Genomic DNA, 20,337 nt, shown 5'->3' with positions numbered 1-20,337 from the left:
TTCCTCCAGAAGGGATCCAGCACTTCATAAATGTTTAATGTGGAAGTAAAACAAAATTATAATGCAAGAGCCAATAATGTGCACCCAGAACGTCATTTCGAAGTGATCCCCATGAAAACATTAGCTTTTTCTAGCACCAGCTATGAGTTTCTGTAACTGCCCACTCACTGAGTCATCTGTAGCAATTGAAAATTTGGATATTTCCCATTTTTTAGGGTATATTTTTTGATAAAGTGGCTTCCTTTTATCTCTTATGAATGAAGTAAGCAGCCTCATGTAAAATAGCCTGTGCAGTGTGACAGTATGCCTCATTGTTTCCTGGGAATGAGGAACTTTAGGAAGCAGTTGAATATTGTCTGTGTGCTAGGACACCATTAACTAAATTATACTCTCCAGGAGTGGTTATATTACATTCCCCCACCTCTACCTTCCCCCAACACTTATGGGTATCTTTGGATATTTAGTGACAGAAGGATAATCAAATCAAACTCGATTTTTTTTCCCTTTTTTTACCCGTGACAGTAAATGTTAAAATTGTTGAAATCAAGAAATATATAGTACAAGGGTGCCTGGCTGGTTCAGTTGGAAGAACGTGTGGCTCTTGATTTCAGGATTGTGAGTTTGAGCCCTACGTTGGGTGTAGAGATAACTTAAATAAACTTATAAAAAAGAAACAGTACATATTAATGAAAGAGATCTATGCAGTGACAGTGCAGACCATTTGGCCAAATGAGAACTGAGTGATCTATTGATTGAATGAAATGATGGGCCTCAATTAAACAGAGAAGAGGTTAACTTGATTTCTTCCCTTGTTTGATCTTTCTCCCTGATGTCTAGGCTAGATGTGCATTTTTAAAAAGTGATTCTATTACAAAAAATCCTCTGCTTATTTCTGTTCCATTCTGAATTTTACTGTTTGCTGTTGTGCTCAGACACAAGGGAAAAAGGATTGAAATCTTGTCCTTTTTTAAAATTCTGCTGTTTATGTATCTTGCATCTGCTCATTCTTAGCTTAGACAATACTAATGATAATTGGTTAAAGAAGATGTTCATCTCATGACTACTTATAGTAATCTAATTCTGAATAATTTTTATTATTAGGCCCTTAAATAGTCCAATCCATATCAGCAAAAGCTCCCTAAGAAAGTAAAACTGGCACTTTTAATATAGACCAAATTGTTGCTCATGCATTTGACAATATGCTCTGCATTAACTTTTGGTTCTTTCTTTTTTTTTTTTTTTTAAAGATTTTATTTATTTGACAGAGAGACACAGCCAGAGAGGGAACACAAGCAGGGGGAGTGGGAGAGGGAGAAGCAGGCTTCCTGCTGAGCAGGGAGCCTGATGCAGGGCTCAATCCCAGGACCCTGTGATCATGACCTGAGCTGAAGGCAGACGCTTAACGACTGAGCCACCCAGGCGCCCCAACTTTTGGTTCTTTCATGTCAGTATCTGATTGATGAAGTTCAAATGACTAATAATCTGTGGAAAATAAAAAGGTATGTTCATAGCTGATTTGGGAATTTAGTTGAGCCATGAGCTACAATTTTTGTGTTGAATTTTTTTTAAGAAGCACAAGAAAAGGGACATGATTTTACTTGCATAAGTACTTTTCATACCCTTAACAATTATATTGTGACTAGTGCAGATTGCTTCTCACGTGATATTTCAGTTTCTGGTCCTTGGGTATCATTTCAGGGAAATATTAAGAGAGCAAGAAGGCTGGGTATTTTTAAGGTTTAGTGCTACAGTTGAACACTAGCGGCTTGAATTGCCAGCAAATTGAACTTCTGGAGGAAAGGAAATGGTGTGTATAGCAAAACTTTTCTTTAGGGAAGAAAAAAAGTTGCTCATGTTTGTAAGATAATTATTTTGGAGATAGTAGTTTGTAATTTGAGGATATTGTGAGCTGTTAATATGTAAAACACAGTTTTAATAAATGAATTACAGGGTATGTATGAAAGCAGGATTTATAGTATCTAGCCTAGTTCCAGTGGCTTAGAATATACATTTTGAAAGTGTAAGATCTCTTTGTTCTGACCTACTCCTTTTAGAATTTAAATTTTCTGAGTTCATGTCATTTATTGTATAAGTGTTTTTTGGGTCTAAGTGCCATGTCAGTTATTCTGACTGTTCAAACAAGATTTTTGTTTGTTTTTTGTAGTATTTAGAATTAAGGACCATATGCTAAATATTGGATATTTATCTGGTTTTAGAGATGGTTTCTTTAAAAATGTTCCTAACTAAACAAGTTACAGGTGAATAATATATCAAGAGAAATCAAACAATATAGCAATAAATAAGAAAGAGAAACCAAATTCCTTCTGCATATCTCTCCCTCTGTTTACTTCCCAGGGGTAAATAAATAGTAAGTCACTGCAGTCAGCTTGATATCTTTCCAGATCTTTTATTCTGTGTGTGTGTGTGTGTGTGTGTGTAGTTTTATTTCATGTCTGTATTTTTTTTTAAACATATTCCATATGTTGATCTGCATTCTGTCCTCTACCCAATATGGAATATATCTTTTCATGTCAGTACATATAGTTGTGTCTCATTCTTTAACTGCTACATAGTATTCCCTTGTGTAGAGTTTTCACAGTTTTAGTTTATGCCATTAAAAAAAATTAAAAGCAGTGCTCTTGCACTTGTATTGCGCGAGCTTACCATTTTAAATCTGGAAATGGTAAAGATCATTTGGTTTCTTCAAGTTTTCTGAGTAGGCAGAACACATTAAATTTTTTGTCAAAACTGTGCAGGGAAGCAAAAATTAGTTAATTAGTAGGATTATTTCAACTTTTAAAAATGCCTGGATTGTGTTGTACTGTTCTAGGTATATGATTTAATGTAGCTGAAACTGTGTTGTAGTTGCATCACTGAACTACTTGCAGTTGGAAAGAACAAAAATGATTATAGTTTTTCTGCAGTGAGATAGGATGGATAAAAGCAGCTTATATTTAGGCTACACAGGTCTTTGATGACTGTACCCAGAAAGAAAGACGATCCCTGAGGGTAGATACCCTGTGTTTTCCTGTTCATTGTTAGCTCCCAGGCACCTCCCATTGTGCCTCGTGTGACAAAGACATGAAGATGTAGGACTGAAAGAATGGTACATAAAGGTCCTTTATGTGAAGCATGTCCGTCTTTGGGCCATGAGTTGAAAATAACCTTGCAGTTAAGGCTGCAGAGATTGGCTTTGACTTGCATTGGTATTACCACATCTATAACACTGAATACTTAAATTTCTGATAATTTATCCAAAAACTTGAGTTGTTTTGCTGTCTTGTTATCTTTATTTTCTTGTATAAGTAGTGTTTCTTTTTTTTTTCTTCAGGTGGATTAACATTATCTAAGTTATTATCTGTGTTTCTTAGGAAACTTTGGCCAAACCATTCAAAATGAGCAACTGTGTTGAGTAGTTTTGGTGCGTCTCTCACCAGTGGTTCTTATCTTTATTGTTTCCATATTGAGGATGCTTGCTGTTTTCACTTCAGTTAGGAAGCATTTTCTGAGTGCCTACTTTGTAATGGACCTGATGCTAGATGGTGGAAATGAATGAACTGCAGTCCTGACCCTCCTGCATCTCAGTGCCCAGAAAGAATAAGAGTCAGTGCTATATGGCAAGTGCAATTATAGGGGTATATGCTGGACCATAATTTTGTGCTTTGGTATTAATTTGGCCATTCTGAGATTGAGACCGTCTGTTAGCTAGGAGTTTAAAGTATCTCTAATGCTTCATCATGCTTCATATTCTGGCATTATTACTTTTTGGAGAACCTACAGCTGAACAACTAATTTTTAATATGTATGTAGTGTTCTTCCCTCTCTCTTTCAATTTCTTGGATGTGAGCTGCTCTGTTAGAGCAAAGGACTGTGAACCATCTCTGGCCTCAGCTTCTACTTGCTGTTGGAAAAAATCTCTTCTCCCATAGTTGTTTCTTCTTTTATTTGTGGTTGTACCTTTATAAGTCTATGTAGACCCATATTTCCATCCCACTAGAATGTATCTATGGTTGTAGGACTTCTTATTCACTGATATATTCCAGCACTTAGAATAATAGTGCCTGGCATTATTGCAGTAAATACTGTTTAATGAATGATATGTGACAACCCTACCTAGAAGACTGAGTGAATCTTTAATGCAAAGATCTTGTTTCAGAGCAAGGGGTTGTGTTCCCATTCTTTATGTGAATTCTTTATGTGATTCCAAGTAGCTAGGAAGTAGCGCCTCATAACCTCGTAACCAGTATCATTTGTTAGGGTTACTAAGAAGATTCCTACTGCAGTGCTTATCCAGGGATAAGGAGAGAGGCCTTAAGTGAAGTCATCTTCTGGGCCTGTGAGGCTGGGATCAAAGGTCCCTGTGACATTAAACTAAAATCTTGGTGGAAGAGTGAACCCTCACAGTCCTAGGGAGCCTTTTGGGTGTATCCTGCGGAGGCAAAAGTTCTTATCTTTTTGGTTATGATGTCATAGGAAGAGTTCTTGAAATTCCCTGGGGCACCTATCCACTAGGTCATACCCCAGGAAAGCTGAGAGGCAGTTTATTGTTGTGTTTAAGAGCTGAGGATCTACAGCCAAACCTCCTTTTTGGAATCTTGATATTGCCATTTCCCTTATGTGTGATCTGCTGCAAATTACTTATTTTGTGTTTCAGATACCTCCTCTGTAAAAACGGGAATAAAATACTATCTAATTCATAACGTGGTTTGAGGATCAATATAGGCAAAGAACTTATAACATGCCTGGTACATAATACCAGTGCTCAGTAAATATTCATGTTTACTTATTTGATACTGAAAAACAATTCATGCCTTTTTACTCATTTTTATTCTAATGTGCTTTCCTGAGAAGTGTGAGAAGGCACAGAGGTACAGCTGATGTTCTGGGAATTTCACATAGGCGGGGTGTGGAGGTGTATGGAGGCTGGTAGAGGTGTGTGTTGAGCATTAGATGGCACATAGCATCAGCTTCTAAGGCCTTCATCCATCACCATGTGGAAAACAGGTGGAGAACCTTTGAGCTGCAGAGCTCTAATTATCTCCAGGAAGGCCATGCTCAATTTGACAGTGTCATGATTTTTAATTTTTGAAAGTTTCGGAATTGCTGCTTTGGTATATAACCCTTTCTTCTTCAACCTCTTTCCTGCTTTTGCTTATACTGTTGAGTGAATATGATACTCTACTTCCCACAGAGATACCCAAATAGCTCTGACTGCCAAAATATTTATCTTACTTTCAGCACATAACTTGCTGACATGTTATTGGGTACTTGAAATTGTCACTATTACCTGGGTTTGAATCCCAGTTTTGCCAAGCTTCAGGTTTTTTTGTTAATGGGATAAAAGTGTCCACCCCATAGAATTGTTGTAAGGATTAATAAAAACAAAACAGTGTAGTACCAGGCATGCAGTAAGTCTCAAATATTAGTTGTAAAGTTAATATATTTGTCCTGATCAGCATGGTGGTTATTATTGTTCCATATTTCAAATTGGCAATGAAATACAAGTTTGCACTAATCCTCATTTCTGCTTGGAACTGGGAGGCTACATGAAATGTAGCAGCTCTCTGCTTGTGCTGTAACCTTACTTTTGCAGTCAAGGTTTTACTACCTTCAAGGGCATACAGGAGTGCTGGACCACAGGAAGTCTTGAGAGTTGGCTTTTCTGGTCCTGTATTCTAGTTCCTTTCTGCTGAAATGTTGTAGTCCAGATTTTCATTACACACTCCTCTTGGTGGCTTCTCCAGTAAAATTGCAGTAATTTGATTTGCATTCTGTCCTTGAATTGAAGCCAGAATTAGGAAGTACATTCAGTGCTTTTGGTAGCAAAATTCTGTAATGGCCTATGAGATAATTATGTTGATAATAACATACAAATTTTTATATATAAGCTCTAGTTTACCACTTACCCTAGATTTGTTGCATTTCTTTTCCTTTAATTTGAAAAACATCCCTGCATGATAGGCAGTATCATCTCTCCCTTTCACAATTGAGAAAACCGAGGCTCAGAAAGTTTAAATAATTTGCTGTGCAACTTAGGCACTGAACACAGTGAGAGAGTTAATTCACTCCACAACTTTTTCTTCTCAAAATTAGAAAAATGAATCCCCAAATTAGGGTCTAAATTTTTCCTGGAGAAATTTAGAAATGATTTGGCTACATACAGAGCTTAGGTAAAAGAAAGGAAATAGGTGGAAAGAAGGTATGGAGAGTTTAAATTGATAAATGTGGACCAACTACAGAAGAAGCAGAGAATATCAAGCACTTTTGTTATTGAACCAATTCATAGAAGGCAGTTGCCCTGATGGAGGATTTTTTTATTGTTGTTGGTAGTGTAACATTTTAACTCGGAGATTCAAAATTAAACCTAAAAATATATCTAGAAGAGAGGGTGAAGATAGTATTAGTGGAAAGGAAAATGTAGACATAGAAATGTTATGTTTATTTAACAGAAAAAATGATCCAGATGAAGTATTAAAGACCTATGAGCTAAGTGGGGGTTCAATGTAGATATGGTTTAGAGAAGGCTAATTGCAGATATTCTTTGATTCAGGTAGAGAAGATTCAGATAAGCTTTCTGGACTTGTTGCCATAGTATTAAATTATATCTTTTTTAAAAAAGATTTTATTTATTTGAGAGAGAGAGAGAATGAGAGAGCATGAGAGGGGGGAGGGTTAGAGGGAGAAGCAAACTCCCGGCTGAGCAGGGAGCCCGATGCAGGACTAGATCCCGGGGCTCCAGAATCATGACCTGAGCCGAAGGCAGTCGCTCAACCAATTGAGCCACCCAGGCGCCCCAGATTATATCTTTCTAGAAATGAGATCCCAGTGTAAAACTTTTATTTATTTGGAATTTGTTTAAGCAGGGTGCATGGAGGTAAACACTGAATACTTACTGCAACTATCTGAGGAGGTATCTGGAATACACTTCTGGGTCTGATGTGAATTTCATTAGCTGTGTAAAAAGCCTGTCATATCTGTCACTGAGGCTTTAGCTTTTACCTAAGAAGCCTGCCTTATTTAACATTTTCACTTGTTTAAACCCGTACAAGAGGCTCAAATTTTGTATCTTCAGTTTACCTATAAACTGGCTGCATATGCTTAAGAGATACTAAATATACCTACTCTCTAGCATTTGCTTCCACAGGATAAACTTGTCTTGCCTCCCTTCCCCATCAACCCACTCTTCTCAGACTTGCGAGTTGGTCAGGGAGGTCCTCATCTGAGCACAGTTGCCAGGCACCAAAATGCTGAGGTCACTTTCGATTCATCGACTCCAGTCTTGCCAAATCTGGTAGTTCTTCATTTGGAATGTATGGTTTGTTTCTCTTCATCGTTACTACTTGAATGTTTTTCCTTTTTCACTAGAAAGGAAAAGATCATTGTTTCTTGGATTTTTTTTTTTTTTTTTTAGAATTCCCATAAGGTGCTCCAAGTAAATTTGAACGACATTTTCCTGGATAGTGCCTTTTCTGCTTCGCTTATTTTAGTTATTTAACCAATTTAGTTATGCTGCTAGCGTATGTCACTGGAGAGATAGCTTCTATTGGAACAGTAGGTTTCAGTTCTGCTAAAAGAGATCATTTGCATTAGCCAGGGTTGTAGAAGAGGAGTTGAAGCGTCAGCTGTTAATAGTAATAAAATCACTTACCTTGTATGATTGTTTTGAATTTGAACAACAAATTCATCTGTTTTGCCTTAAACAAAAGGTAAGATGTGTTTGAAGACAAATATTTGCAACCCACGATGAGGGAATTCCTACCCTACAAAATTATTTCAGGAACAAGCTAATTATATTTATCCCTCAGCAGTGAACATCCAGTCATCTGAGGGGATGACAAAGTGTATGATCTTTCACTATTTTAAAAGTGTGTTGGTGTATTTTTTTTTTTTTTTTTAGGAAGAATGAATTTTATAACATTAATTCAAGGGAGCAAATGTTCTGTAGAAAAGATTATCAGGAATGTAGTCAGGCCTTAATGGCAATTTTCTTGTGGAGAATATTAAAAGGGAGGAGATAATTTCTGTTTGAGACTTACTCTATGTTGAGAACACTGAAACAGTTCAGAAGTGCATTAGGAGGAGTATTAGTAAATGTGTATGTCTGCATTTGTTTAGTCAGCAAGTTGACTATGTTTTGTTCAGATAGTTGTTTAAAGATCTTTAAAGATCTTTGGTAAAAGATTCCCTCCCTGACATATTTCTCTTGTGCAACAACCTATACATGTCTTTGCAGTTGAAGTATTACATTAATGAGGGGTTGAGTTTGCAGTTCAGTAGGAATCAAACAGAGTGGTGTAGTGGAAAGCTCTTCCTGCAAATGGTCTACCACGATGCACGATTAGCTGTGGGACATGGGGAAAGCCACACTTCTCTCTTGGCTTTGGTTTCCACTCTGTAGATTAAGAGAGTTAGACTGAGGACCCTCCCAGCTCTGAATTTCTGATTTTGCGGTGCCCCCCAAATCACGTCTGAGCTGTTTTCTTAGAGAAGGGGTTTTTGTCCCATAGCCTTTTCTGTTCTCTCAAAGCCGGCCTACATGTTCTGGAGTCCTGGAAATGTTTTTCTCTGACTCAAGTGACCTAAACAGATAATGAATTTTGACAGTAGTGTTACTAGTTTTGTGCTACCAACAGCATTTTAGCAACAGAGCAGTATTGTTTCTAAGTTAGAAATCTATTAAAATTCAAATGTTGATGAAGAAAGGCTTTAAACACTTTGTTTACACAGAGCCATTCTTAGGTTACCTGGGATGCTCATTTAATAACAACAGCAATAAATAATGAGGTAGTTAAGAGCCTGGACACTGGAGCCTTTACCACCTGGATCCACACATGTCTGGCTTTGCCACTTGCTTTGCTCCTTTTGTGACCTTGGGCAAGTTATAATAATAGCACCTATCTAATAGGTTTGCTGAGGAATATACGCCTTGCATGTGTAGCTGCTGCTATGAATTTATTATTTTTTACATTCTAGGGATCAGGTCTTCCTCTGATACCTCCTTTAATCATAATAATCCTGTGAAAGTAATACCATCATTATCCTCATGAAGAGACTGTTGACTAAGAGAGGTTAAATAACTTGCATCACAAACGAAGTAGGTGCTAGAGTCATGATTCAAACTAGGTTTTTCTGACTCATTCTGAAACCCAGGTTCCTTCCTCATTCATATACAGTTGACCCTTGAACAATATGGATTTGAACTGCATGGGTCCACCTATACAGGGCTTTTTTCTCGATACAGTATAGCACTGTAAATGTATTTTCTCTTACGATTTTCTCAACATTTTTTTCTCTAGCTTACCTTATTGTAAGAATACAGTATATAATACATGTAACACACAAAATGTGTTAATTGACTTTGTTATTGGTAAGTCTTATGGTCAACAGTAGGTTATTAGTAAAGCTTTGGGGAGTTAAGTTATACCTGGATTTTTGACTGCATGGGGGTGGGGGTGGGCACCCCTAACTCCTTCATTGTTCTAAGGTCAATTGTATACTGCTCTAAGTCCAGTTCTTTGGAACTTCTAAATGCTGTTAATTATTCCCTGGGCATTGACTTCAGGAGGCCCTTGGTTTTGGAAGACCAAAGGCTCATCTAGCATTTGAATGCCTCCTATCACCAGGATAAAATGATTTGACTGCCTTTCCCTCTTTTTTATATCTGAGGCCTTATATCTGGGCCTTCAGGCCTTAGGGCTCTCCATGAACTGTTTTCATACAATGTGATTTTTTCTTTCTTTCATTCTTTCTTTTTTTTTTGTGTGTGTGTGTGTCCATCTCTTCTATAGACTGACCCAGCATTGGTACCCAGTTCCCAGTTTCTATGACATCATCCTTGGGTTATAAAAGACTCCTTTTTTGCTAGGTCTACCTCCTTAATGGAGGAGAGTGAAAATTGTAACACACAATCATAATGTAGGTAATAACCTGAGCATCCACAAAACTCTCCCTTTATTCACCAGATATTTAACTGAATAGGTATATGACATTTTAATCTGGGGTTTAGCTCTTGTATTTTTCACTTGAAAATTTAAAAATGGCTTTACAGTGAAGCAACATCACTGAAAATGTAACATCAATTGTTACTTATTTACAAAACTTTAGAGTACATTCATTTCTTTTTTTTATTATGTTATGTTAATCACCATACATTACATCCTTAGTTTTTGATGTAGCGTTCCATGATTCATTGTTTGCGTATAACACCCAGTGCTCCATGCAGAACATGCCCTCTTTAATACCCATCACCAGGCTAACCCAATTCATTTCAACTACCCATAGCCACTTTGTTTTTTTTCTCTTGAAAATTCTTTCATGTAAATAATGGTACACAAATAGGTCTCTGTCATTACTCAACCTTCTTATGACATTACCATACTTAATGCTGAGTAATACGAATAAGGGTGGTGCTGGGTGTAGACATTTTGCATTTTGAGTTTGAGAAGGTTTTAGCTTCATTTGAGTTGCTGAGTCAACTCTGCTTTGTTCAGTCTTTCAGAAAAGTATCTTATTCATGGGTTCCAAGTAGTATAATTCTAAAAAGTTAATTGCATTTAAGAAGTTCTAAGAAGTTCTGTAAGCAGCCATCACCTTCATTTTGTAGTTAGCTGAACAGTGGAGATAATGAAGTAATTTTATCTGTTTTATTTTGAAAAAGTCTTGGTGTTGGTAATTTTTGTCTGTAAAGGGCCAAATAGTAAATATTTTAGGTTTTGTGGGCCATATGCTCTCTGTCACAGTTATTCAACTCTGCCAGTGTAGACTACAAAGCCATAGAAATGTAACTCTGTGGGCATGACTGTGTTTCAGTAAAACTTTATTTATGTAGACCTAGTTTGAGACTCTTGATGCTGAGGGTCCAGTGAAGAAGTGACCAGTGGTGGAGGGTCCAGTGAAGAAGGCACTCATGTGATGAAAACAGTTGTTTAAGCTTCTGCCAAAATTGGCTGCTAACTTAGAGGAGTCACAATAGTGTTTATATAAAAATAAAAGCAGTGGTCTGAAATATCACAGACTACTAAGAACCACTCTCACAAGGAGTTCTCTTTCCAAAATGGCATGATTTTGCTAACAAGAGTCTTGCATAATGTATTATTATGAATGCTAACAAGAGTCTTGCATAATGTATTATTAATTTAGAAGCTATTATTTGTTCAGCTACATGTGCATATTTTAGTTTTCTTTGACATTTAAAAATGATAAATGGAAAATTCAGTACCATTCAAGAGAGGAACTACTACTTAATACTTAAGCAGTTATTTACCAGATCACATTTTGGGTTGAGTTTCTATTTTTAACTGATATACTGCCTTAAGTTTGCCAAAACCAGATTGCATTTGGAAGGAAAATGGCATTGTTCCTATTTCCTCTGCATGATAACATCTAAAATAGGCAGCAGGCAACAGGGGAAGAGCGAAGGTAAAGGGCAAAAATATAATACTCTTTTGAGCTTGCATTTTTTTTTCCTTTACCGAATTTCAATTCCAGTTAGATTGTGCTTTCCTTCACTCTGATCTTTAGATTACCTCATTTATTTTCTACATTACGTAACCCCCCCCAGGTAAATATTTTTTGTATTTTAATTAGTATGAGTTTACTAACATATCTTTATTATTGAGGTACAATTATGAACCATTTTGTTAGAATTTAACCTTTTTTTTTTTTAAAGATTTTATTTATTTATTTGACACACAGAGAGCATAAGTAGGCAAAGCAGCAGGCAGAGGGAGAGAAAGACGCAGGCTCCCTGGCCTGATGTGGGGCTTGATGTGGGGCTCGATCCCAGGACCCTGAGATCATGACCTGAGCCGAAGGCAGTCGCTTAACCAACTGAGCCACCCAGGCGCCTCAGAATTTAACCTTCTGATTTGAGTTGACTAATGTTTTTCTTTGCAATCTGTGTTTTATAGTGTTTAATTCTAAGTATGTTTCCCCTCAGTGAGTACTTCTGTTTTAGAGCAGGAGTAACTGACATGAGGTGTACCAAGTGGCTTAGAAAACATTTTGAAATAGAAACTTTACAACTACATTTTAGAGCTTAAGAAATAGAAAAGGTTAAATAGATTGGCCAAAATTCTTAATACCATATGAGTATTTTATTTTAGGTCACATTTTTGTGCTCTTATTAAACCATTCATTTGGTAAAATCCCTCAACCTAGTGTTATAAAAACATGTACTGTATATGGGGTTGCAACAGATTTGGGGTTTGTGACCAGTTTGAGGATCTAATTGGATGGTGTTTTGCTCAAAGCCTCCTTTATGTTTCTTTTACATTAATGGCATCAGGATGCCATGCAGCCCCCAATCTGAATCCCTAGGAGGAAAGTTTTGAACAGGGTTCTGAAAAGTGTGGTTATCAGATTTTGATATATCTTTTTAACACTTATCCCACTTAAAAAGACCAAGAGAATGTGGAATCAAAATGTTGCAAATTTTAACTCTGATATTTCTTTTCAAGGCAGATATTTCCTATTATGATGTGGCAGTTCTTCTCTACTTAAAATAATGAAATAAAATGATTTCGTATTTCAACTTTTCAATCGTTCATAAGCTGTTTAATGAATACATTTTCCAAATAGATACAATGAACATATTAAGTGAAGTTCTTTTTCCTTTATTTTAAGAGCATTATGACTATTTATAAAAATTCATTTTTTTGATCAGATTGGTCCATTGAGCCCTATATGGAAAAACTTCTATTTGTATTTAATCTTGGTTGGATTCCCTTTCAAGAAGTTAGTAGCCACATTCTAAATGTACTTAAAACTGTTAGGTTAATAGGAAGAACACTGAGGATTGTTAGACAACGAATCAAAATAGAAGAAGGAAAACCCCCAGCTGTTTATCTCCCTAATGGAGTAGATTGAATACTATCCTATAGAGAGAACACAGAACTGGGAACTAATGATCATTTTAGCACCTTTAATGTGGCACGCATTCACTTGTTTGGAAATTGATAATACCCTTTATTTTACCATAGAGAGGGGGAAATAAAGGGACCCTAAGTCAGACTTGGTGTCGGTGTCGGTTAGGGAGGTATGTGTTTCAGGGTCCAAGAGGGAGGATGTCAGGAGATTATTTCTAAGAGAAGAATGTGTGCTTAACATAGCCATGCAGGCAAGGGAAAAGAGTTCTATTAAAAAAAAATGCATTGAGCTATGGCATGGAGGTCTGAGGGGATGTTAAACACTGGTCATCTCTAGGTATTCAATAGAAACAGGTGATGAATGAGGAGGTAGAAAGTGGTGGTGTGAAGGATCAGGTTGGAAAGGATTGTTGGGTTTTAAATATTAAGGGCATTATTTACCAGGCTATAGAGTCGCAGCTTTGTTCTAATGATGGCAGGGAGTCCCTGAAGGAAGCTTGGGTTAGTATCCTCTTTGATTTATTAGCTGTGTCTATTACCACTCTTGCCCAATTAATGTAAAAGAAAAAGAGGAGGATGGAGTCTAGTTTGAAACCTCTGTGAATTTTCTTATTATGTTAGGAAGAATTTTTTTCATATTGTATCCCAAAGCAGAGAAAATATGAAGGTTATCTTAAACCTCTGAGATAAGGAGTTTAAAACTTTTGGTTCTGATTCTGGTTTCTTTACTAATTTTGGCAAATCATCTAATCTCTTTTAGTCTCACTTCCAGGTCAAAGAAAATTAGGTTCTTGGACCTTTGTTTTTGCCCAGGTGGGGGTGAGGATGGAGGTGGATGCACATGAAGGCAGGCAAGCATGCAAATTGACCTCAAAACAGCAGTGGTGTCTAAATAAGTACTTTTGAAATTATTTTTTCTAGGGTATTTTGGCAGAAAATGCCAGGATAGTAGGGTGTTGTAATTGAACACGATGATTTCCTGGTGGTTGGATTTCAGGCACTCTGTAGCCTGGTTGGAAAATGAAGACCTTAGGACCCCACAAGTAAATTCAGGCCCCCTTTGTTTGGTGAGGCAAATTAAGAAAATGATTACTTGTATCCATCTTATTCCCGGGATGAACTGAATTTGTGATAGAAAAAGGTGAAATTTGTTGGCAGGGTCAGGTTTAGCTCTTCTTTACTATTGCACCCATCATTGCTTTATTCCGTATGGACCATTTGTTATCTTGTGTTGAGGTGGTCTCTTTGCTTTCATTATCTCCCAACTGCAGTCCCACATTATCTTGTCATGCTTATTAACCTTACAACACAATTTTCATCATGTTATTTCCTTAATTTAAAAATCCACAGCACCATTTTGCTGTCTGTTTGGGTTTCATAGAACCTCTGGAATATTCTCTGTGAATGGGGAGAGGAGTGGTTGGGATGTGCTGAAGATGTGTCTGACTTAGTAAGACAAATCATATTATTAATTTGTATTGTCTAAATAAAAGTCTTTTTATTTGGCAAATATCTTTCACTCTGAAATGACCTAAGGAATAAGTTCCTCATAGAAGATTATGTGATTGAAGGTACATAGTCTTGGGTTGGTGCATGTGGTGTTCCAGGGTTTCCAGCAAAACACCTATTGATCTGCCATTTGTAATAGTAGGGGGATGCCTGTCTTTGAGGGACAAACAGTTGTTACTTAATAATTGATTTTCTCTCATCTCTGACAGTTGGACTATGTACATAATAAGCAGGAGGAAGATAAAAAGGAAATTTGTCTTTAAAAATCAGTTATGTTCTGCCTCCTAACATCTTGTCAGCATCACCATTCAGTACTCAGAAGATTGCTTTTTTTGTTGAAGTGGTGATTCTAATTGTCTGATAGATTTTCAGGTGCACCAGTGGCATGACACAACCATCAGTCAGATCTGTGAGCTTTCCCAGCCTGTCTTACATACTGATTGCCAGGGCAGAACATTGTTCACAGTACCAGCTCCTAGGCCAGTTCTGATTCGCTTTTGGTGGAGGAAAGGGGAAAGAGTATCCTTGAAATGTCAGTGTGTTAAAGAATGAAACAAAGACCATAGGATCTAAAAAACAAAACCAAACAAAATAAAACAAAACTGAGTTTATTCATTTGCCAGGCAAGGAAACATAGTGAAGAAATTGTCAAGAAAGAAAAGCCTGGTTTTTTTAGTACTGGAAAGAGCAGGAATGGTGGTTATTCCAATTTAGAGTTGCAAACTAGCATTTTCGGTAGGATGGAATGAATTTGTAGGTCTGTGTATAATTGGTTAAACAGGTCCCATTGTAGTGACCAGCATTTTGTTTTGATATGTCCTAAGCAGGTACTGTTGAACATGGAAAACTTTCCTTTTATGAACTTCTAGGCCCTGTTCCAAAGCTGATTAAATCTCTTCTGAACGTTCTGAACCAAACCAGCCCTCTCAAGGGTCCCTGTTGGTGTGGTCTAGAGTTGAGTAAGCCCTTGGGTTGGCAATGAACAGTTGCCACTCTAGATACACTTCTAGGATATTTTCACAGGAAACCCCTGAATCTGCATATGTTAGATGTGGGGAACTGTGCGTCGTATGCCCAGTTAGAATATACCTTCCCTCAGCATATGCCAGCCTTCCCAGAGGGTACAGAACTATATGTAGGAGGGTAATTGATAAGTGTTATTTTTGTTAAGTTATACAAAAGCTTGGGATATATATATATACACACACACACATATGTATACACATACACACACATATATTTCTAGATAAAAAGTTTCTCTAAAAAATTAATTTCTCTTTATCTTAATGCTTAAATACTTTTACATTTAATTCTTCAATGCATTCTTCAAGACTAACTCACATTCTCTTAGGACTTTCAGCTCCATGGATAATGGTAATTCACAGAACTCTCAGAAGGTCCGCTAGATAATTTTGCTCCTTATTGGAAGGCCTTGCAGTGGACACCCCAAAATCTTTGAGTTTCCATTTGAAACCCATGATACTCAACCACTTTTATTTTTTTGGAGAAAGTGTTTGTGTGACTTCGGATTCTCACACTATTGTAGGTTGCTTTTTTCTTATTCCTTGTTACCTAGCTGAACGCGGTTAATTCATTGCCACTATAGCTTGTCACCCATTGGAGAGGTTTGTCATGCTTTTTGGCAAGGCCCATTTAAGCAGTTTTCTCTCTCTGAAGACAAATCAGTTAAAATTAAAGATCATCTCAGCTGAGCTAGAGTTGTTTTCTTGCAGATCAAAGAAAGATGAGGAGAGGAAAAGCAAAATCCTTGAACGTACACAGTCTATCTCAGCAAACATGTTTGTGCTTGGGAACAGACGTGTTGGTGACCTCTTTTCTATGAATGGTATGTGAATGAATCAATGGAATTCTCCATGGTAGCAGAGATTGAGGGTCTTTTTGTAGTTTGACCCGGATTTGGTCTTTGGGAACATTTAATAACATTTCAAATATATCTTGATTTATTTGCTTTCTAGTTGAGTTTTTGACATGTCTATTTTCTGGGGCCAGGGAGAATTGGCAATGTGATTTTTAAAAGGATTTATTTATTTCAACAAATAAGTATGCAAAAGTATTGACATTCCAAAAACCACTAAGGCATAAAATGTTATTGTTATAAATTCATACTGCACAGTAGAGTTAAAAATGCATTCAGAATGTCAGCAAAGGGAAAGATTTTGTTTTCCGGTAGCTTTAAAATGCAGCAAATGAGCCCTGTATACCATAACCCTAATTAAACATGGTTTGTAATGTAAATAAGGGCTTGAAATAGCAAGATTTCAGGTGGTTGGATGATTGAATTTCATACTCTATAAGAAGCAAGAATTTATTTTTTTTAAATTAAAAAATTTTTTTTTCAAATTTTTATTAAAATTCTAGTTAGTTAACATACACTGCAATGTTGGTTTCAGGAGCAGAATTCAGTGATTCATCTGTTACATACAACACCCAGTGCTCATCATATCAAGTGCCCTCCTTAATACCTATCACCCATCTAGCCCATCCCTTACCCACCTGCCTCCCTCACCCCTCAGTTTGTTCTCTATCTTTAAGAGTCTTTTATGTTCTTTTCCACTTTCTCTTTTTTCTTTTTTTTCCTCCCTCCCATATGTTCATCTGTTTTGTTTCTTAAATTCCACATATGAGTGAAATCATATGGTATTTGTCTTTATCTGATTGACTTACTCGTTTAGCATCATACACTCTAGCTCCATCCATGTCGTTGCAAATGGCAACGTAATGTAATATAGCTTGAAATCCGGAATCATGATGCCTCTAGTTTTGTTTTTCTTTTTCAAGATTGCTTTGGCTATTCTGGGTCTTTGTGGTTCCATACAAATTTTAGGATTGTTTGTTCTAGCTCTGTGAAAAAGGCTGGTGGTATTTTGATAGGGATTGCATTAAATGTGTAGATTGGTTGGGGTAGTGTAGACATTTTAACAATGTTTGTTCTTCTAATCCATGAGCATGGAATACTTTTCCATTTCTTTGTGTCCTCTTCAATTTCTTTCGTAAGTGTTCTATAGTTTTCAGAGTACAGATCTTTTATCTCTTTGGTTAGTTTTATTCCTAGGTATCTTAGTATTTTTGGTGCGATTGCAGATGGGATCGATTCCTTGATTTCTTTTTCTGCTGCTTCATTATTGGTGTACAGAAATGCAACAGAGGGCGCCTGGGTGGCTCAGTTGGTTAAGCAACTGCTTCGGCTCAGGTCATGATCCTGGAGTCCTGGGATCGAGTTCCGTGTTGGGCTCCCTGCTCAGTGGGGGGTCTGCTTCTCCCTCTGACCCTCTTCCCTCTCGTGCTCTCTGTCTCTCATTCTCTCTCTCTCAAATAAATAAATAAAAACTTAAAAAAAAAAAGAAGAAATGCAACAGAATTCTGTACGTTGACTTTATATCCTGTGACTTTGCTGAATTCATGTATTCTAGCCATTTTTTGGTGGAGTCTTTCAGGTTTTCTACATAGAGTATCATATCATCTACAAATAGTGAAAGTTTGACTTCTTACTTGGCAAATTGAATGCCTTTTATTTCTTTTGGTTATCTGTGTTAAATAGTAATGGTGAAAATTCCTGACAATAGGGGAAAGAAAGGCTCTCAGTTTTCCCCATTAAGGATGATATTAGCTGTGGGTCTTTTGTATATGGCCATTATGATGTTGAGGTATGTTTCATCTGTCCCTACTTTGTTGAGGATTTTTTCAAGAATGGATGCTGTATTTTGTCAAATGCTTTTTCTGCAGCTATTGAGAGCATCGTATGGTTCTTATCCTTTTATTAATGTGGTGTATCACATTGATTGATTTGCAAATACCAAACCAGCCCTGCAGCCTAGGAATAAATCCCACTTGATCATGGTGAATCATACTTTTAATGTACTATTGAATTCAATTTGCTAGTATCTTGTTGAGAATTTTTGCATCCATGTTCATCAGGGATATTGGCCTGTAATTCTCCTTTTTAGTTTTAGAATCAAGGTAATGCTAGCCTTGTAGAATGAGCTTGGAAGTTTTCCTTCCATTTCTATTTTTGGAACAGTTTGAGAAGAATAGGTATTAACTCTTCTTTAAATGTCTGGTAGACTCCCCCTGGGAAGCCATCTGGCCCAGAACTTTTGTTTGTTGGGAGATTTTGGATTACTGTTTCAATTTCTTTGCTGGTTATTAGGTCTGTTCAAATTGTCTATTTCTTCTTGTTTCAGTTTTGGTAACTTGTATGTTTCTATGAATTTATCTGTTTCTCCCAAATTGCTCAGTGGCATATAATTTTTCATAATATTCTCTTATAACTTTTTATTTCTGTGGTGTTGGTTGTGATCTCTCTGCTTTCATTCGTGATTATATTTATTTGGGCCTTTCTCTTTTCTTTTTGTTAAGTCTGGCTAGGTGTTTATCAATTTTATTAATTCTTTCAAAGAACCAGCTCTTAGTTTTGTTGATCTGTTCTACTGTTTTGTTGTTGTTGTTTCTATATTGTTTATTTCTGTTCTCATCTTTATTATTTCTCTTCTTCTGCTGGCTTTAGGCTTTATTTGCTGTTCCTTTTCCAGCTCCTTTAGGTGCAAAGTAAGGTTGTGTATTTGAGACTTTCTTGCTTCTTGAGGTAGGCCTGTATTGCAATATACTCCCCTCTTAAGACTGCTTAATCTGTAAGTTTTGTATTGTCATGTTTTCATTTTCATTTGCTTCCATGTACCTTTTTATTTCATCTTTAATTTCCTGGTTTTAACCCATTCATTCTTTAGTAGGATATTCTTTAACCTCCACGTATTTGTGGTCTTTCCAGATTTTTTCTTGTGGTTGACTTCAAGTTTCATAGCGTTGTGGTCTGAAAATATGTATGGTATGATCTCAGTCTTTTTGTACTTGTTGAAGGCTGATTTGTGACCCAGTATGTGAGTCTCTAGAATAGAGAATGTTCCATGTGCACTCAAGAAGAATGTATATTCTGCTTTAGGATGAAATGTTCTGAGTATATCTGTTAAGTCCATCTGGTCCATTGTTTCCTTGTTGATTTTCTTTTTAGATAATCTATCCATTACTGTAAGTGGGGTGTTAAAGTTCCCTACTATTATTGTATTATTACCAGTGAGTTCCTTTATGTTTGTTATTAATTGTTTTATATATTTGGGTGATCCTGTATTAGGGGCATAAATATTTACAATTGTTAGGTCTTCTTGATGGATAGACCCCTTAATCATGATATAATGCCCTTCATCTCTTGTTACAGTGTTTGGTTTAAAATTTATTTTTTCTGATATAAGTATGGCTACTCTGGCTTTCTTTTGCCATCCATTAACATGATAAATAGTTCTCCATCCCTTCACTTTCAATCTGCAGATGTCTTTAGGTCTAAAACGAGTCTCCTGTACACAGCATATAGATGGGTCTTTTTTTTTTTTAATCCATTCTGATACCCTGTGTCTTTTGATTGGAGCATTTAATCCATTTACGTTCAGAGTAGTTATTGAAAAATATGGATTTAATGCCATTGTGTTACCTGTAAAGTTGGTGTTTCTGGTGATGTTTTCTGTTCCTTTGTAATTTTTGTTGCTTTTGGTCTCCTGCACCCATCAAAGATTCCCCTTTAATATTTCTTGTAGGGCTGGTTAAAAACGAAGTCTTCCTTTGTGATCCATTCCCTTTGTGTCCCTCTTCTTTTAGTTCCATTATTTTATATAATTTTATCTTGTATGTCACTGATTCATTCCTCTGCTTCGTCCATCTTCATTGTTATGTCATCTGTTTGGGCTTGCATCCCAGTTATAGCATTTTAAATTTTGGCTTGACTAGTTTTTAGCTCTTCTATCTCTGCAGTAAGGAATTCTCTAGTGTCATATACTTTTTTCAAGTGCAGCTAGTATCCTAAAAATTGTTTTAAAATCTAGTTCAGACATCTTACTTATATCTCTATTGATTAAATCCATGGATGTTATTTCTTTCTGGTCTTTTGGGGTGAATG

General features: G+C 36.6%; 1 protein-coding gene across 49 annotated transcripts in view; it reads left to right on the top strand.

Annotated features, from left to right (window-relative positions):
- Positions 1 to 20,337, top strand: part of PEAK1 (pseudopodium enriched atypical kinase 1) — a 320,078-nt gene that overhangs the window by 16,460 nt on the left and 283,281 nt on the right. For 5 of the 49 annotated variants that reach the window (XM_064570095.1, XM_064570101.1, XM_064570097.1 and 2 more), the window contains one exon: positions 16,109 to 16,221. The exons of 39 other annotated variants lie outside the window; for them this stretch is intronic. The gene's annotated coding sequence lies outside the window, so the exon portion shown is untranslated. Of the gene's footprint in view, positions 1 to 1,247; positions 1,500 to 16,108; positions 16,222 to 20,337 lie in introns of those variants that run through there. 5 more of the 49 variants (XM_064570109.1, XM_064570093.1, XM_064570102.1 and 2 more) reach the window with 1 other exon arrangement.

The sequence above is a fragment of the Mirounga angustirostris genome, unplaced genomic scaffold (assembly GCF_029215605.1).
Source record: "Mirounga angustirostris isolate CCGP_5_RB_7025 unplaced genomic scaffold, mMirAng1.0.hap1 SCAF_9, whole genome shotgun sequence".
Classification (NCBI taxonomy): domain Eukaryota; kingdom Metazoa; phylum Chordata; class Mammalia; order Carnivora; family Phocidae; genus Mirounga; species Mirounga angustirostris.
Note: the sequence above shows the minus strand (reverse complement) of the source record. Positions and strands in the feature narration are given on the sequence as shown.